The following is a 3,161-nucleotide window of genomic DNA, read 5'->3' on the forward strand; positions in this document are numbered from 1 at the left end:
AGAAAATGGCGCTCGAGTGTCTCCGGAAGTGACGTAGGTCCTCATTTGCATGAGGCCGCGGCCAGCCAAAGGGAGCAGAGTGTGCTGGGGGACCCTGGGGCACTTCCCACAGGCCCCCTGGGTCCCTGGCCAAGGCTGTCCTTGAGGCTCTGGGATGAGCGTGGGGTCCCCGGATGGAAGACCCCCTTGACCCCACACCTGGACCAGTGGCTGTCCAGCCAACCTCTTAACACCTCTGTGTAATTCTCACGAGAGTTTGGGTGGGTGGTGACGTCATCAAAGGGGGTGGGGAAGTGTCCACCATGTGATCCATCACGTGGGTCCACCAGAGCTTTTACTTCATTTACATGGAATGGGGTGGAGCCCTAGAAGTTAGTAGCCCCGCCCCCAAGTCAGAACCAATAGGAAAACTGTTTTGAGAACATTGCCTTGCCATTGGCCAATAGGACTTTGGCTATCATAATTCGGACAAGTGTACCCATGATTGGCATATCTTGGTGAAGCGATTGCATTGGGTCTTCTGACTTTGTATTCTTTCTCTGAGATGGTTGCCATGTCTTCCGTGGGATTTCTGTTTAAGTAAGCCCAAGATAATGTGTAGGTAAATTAGGTACGTTTGTCTGAACTCTCGAGCAACATAAAATTTCCCTTGTTCCTAGAATTTTAAATGCTGTATAGGAATAATAGTATCAAAATGAGTGGAAACGTGAAGGAGCAGGCGATTCTGGGTCTTCGTCCACAGAACTACCAAGTTCCCTTACATGGAATACGCCTGTGGAGGCAGCGGGAAGGCCAGACGCAGCGGCCAGAAGAATTTTCAACCATCAGGCTACTTATAGATTGAGATGACGAGTGTGAACCCCTCCCCTGGAAGTGTTGTCCACAGCCTGTAAACCTTGCCTTCTCGGGGGACCACAGTGCTCCAGACCCCTTTCTTGGCCACAGAAGGCCAGAAAGCTAAACTGTTGGTGGTGGACACCGCCCAATGTGTCACATTTAGGCTGTGGGGACAGACGTGCCCAGGCTGCCATGGGCCCGCACACCCTGGCCTCCCATAATACAGTTTCTTTCCATTGACACCTTCCATGCGGATTAGCCCCTGATAAGGAAATGTCCATGGCCTATCAATTGCCTTAGTGCTGTAGTGAAGTAACTTGAAGATAATGGAGGGTTTGCTCTTTGCGTTCTCCTGTGGACTGTGATTTAATTTAGGCATGAGCTACAGTGGTAATGGATATAATAGCCCTAAATGTCTCCCTTGAAGGTAGAGGTGAGGTCAAATTGTGCATGAAGTCCTCTGGCCTCCACGGGTCCAGACAGAGGTGCTTTCTGGAGATTCTAACACATTCCACAGGGCGAAGGCCCCTGGGTCCATCTCCCACTCCTGCCTCATCACCAGCCATTGAACTCAAGAGACGTGGGGAACGCCCAGGGTGCAACTCCTCCCTGCGGCCTCTCTCTGGGCCCCTAGGATCCTGCCTGTTCACTTTATTTATCACACAGTGGCCACCCTGGATGCTGGAATCCCTTTCCACTTTATTCTGCATGTTCCTTGTTCATCCAGACTCACATCTGCACCTGTCCTCGGGGTTGGCTTCCTTCCTCTGGTTACCTCATCAGAGTCCCACCAGCAGCTGGGACTCACCTGAGCCACTGCTGCACACTACAGTATGGGCACAGCACTCCCGGAGCAGGGAGAGCCATGTGTTAAGAGTTAGGGTGGCCCAGAAGCCTGCCCCGCCAACACGAACTCAGCAAGGTGAAGGAGCCCTGGCTGAGCGGAGCCCAAGGAGGTGGGACACCCTTGGCAGAGGATGAGCCTAACAGGCTCTGTGCCTGAGGGCACCTGCTGTGGTCTGGGACTAGGCTGAAGTGAGGGGAGGGCGGGGAATGAGGTCCCTTTGGTCTTTTGAAGGCCAACAGAACACCTAAGCAGTGTTTGCAGGGTGGATCATTAGGTGGCTCTGTATCTGGACATCTGAAGTGCTGCGCCCCCTGGTCCGATGGGGATCGATGATCATCAGGGAAGAGCAGAAGCCAGCAGGAGAGCTAGGAGGCTGCCAGAACTGTCCAGGGTGGAGGGAAGCCAAGCTGATTAGGGGAGGGGAAAAAAGAGGTCAGAGCCCAGGCACTCTGGGCTCACCTGTGAGGGTTTTTGTCTGGGCAGCATTTGCGCTCAGGGGATGTACTGACTCAACCCCGGACTGGTCCTAAGTTGGAGGGCGTGAGAGAGAGGGAGACAGCCAAGGAGGAGTAAAGAGGGAAGACAGAGGGGAGGTGGAAAGAAAAAAAGAGTGAAAGCAAGAGAAAGGAGAGATCACAGAAACCAGCAGTCCTTTGAGGAAGTCTGACCTCTGGGGTCACAGATGAGAAGTCATTTCCTCTCAGGCTCAGCCCCACAGCCACCCTTCCCTTTGGGTCATTCTCTCAACTACAAGCAGCTTGCTCCTTCAAGGCTGTGTCTTAGGCTGTTTCTCATTGCTAGGTCCAAACACCATGTCCTGCGTGATTTACAAGGAAGGAAGATTCCAGAAACCAGCAAATCTGAGGCTGAGGGACTGCATCCAGATCACCTTCCTGCTGGCAGGGGTGTGGCTGCACTGGAAATTACTGGGGAGATAGACAGCCCACACCTCCCAGCAGGGTCAGTGTGTCCCTGATCCCATGAACCAGTTGCCTTTACAGGTAGTCTGGTCTCGTGTGTCCCAATCCCCAATCACACAGGAGGGTGGCAAGGGAACTTGAGTTTCACACTTGGATTGGGATTATATATATAACTAGTTGAATCTCTAATGATTTCTTTGGGCTGATGAGAACTGCTCCATCACTCACAGAAGCTTCTGGTGTCATTTCCCCTGTCTGTATGGGTACACATGCAGCCCTCATCACCTGTGAGTCCCAAGATCCCATTTAAGGAACATGGGCTTGGCCAGAAGTTTTCATCATGGGGGCATGGCAACTGATGTCATTCGGCAAGGGTTGTGGCCCAGTGTGGTGATGCAGTTGGTGAAGTTCCCTCTGGTATCTGTATTGCCTATCAGTGCACCAAGTTCAGGTCCCAGCTGCTTCACTTCTGATCCAGCTCCCGGCTAATGTGCCTGGGAAAGCAGCTGAACATGGCCCAGCGCTGAGCCCCTGCACCCACATGGGAGAAACAGATG

Source organism: Ochotona princeps, unplaced genomic scaffold (assembly GCF_030435755.1).
Source record: "Ochotona princeps isolate mOchPri1 unplaced genomic scaffold, mOchPri1.hap1 HAP1_SCAFFOLD_129, whole genome shotgun sequence".
NCBI classification, from domain to species: Eukaryota; Metazoa; Chordata; class Mammalia; order Lagomorpha; family Ochotonidae; genus Ochotona; species Ochotona princeps.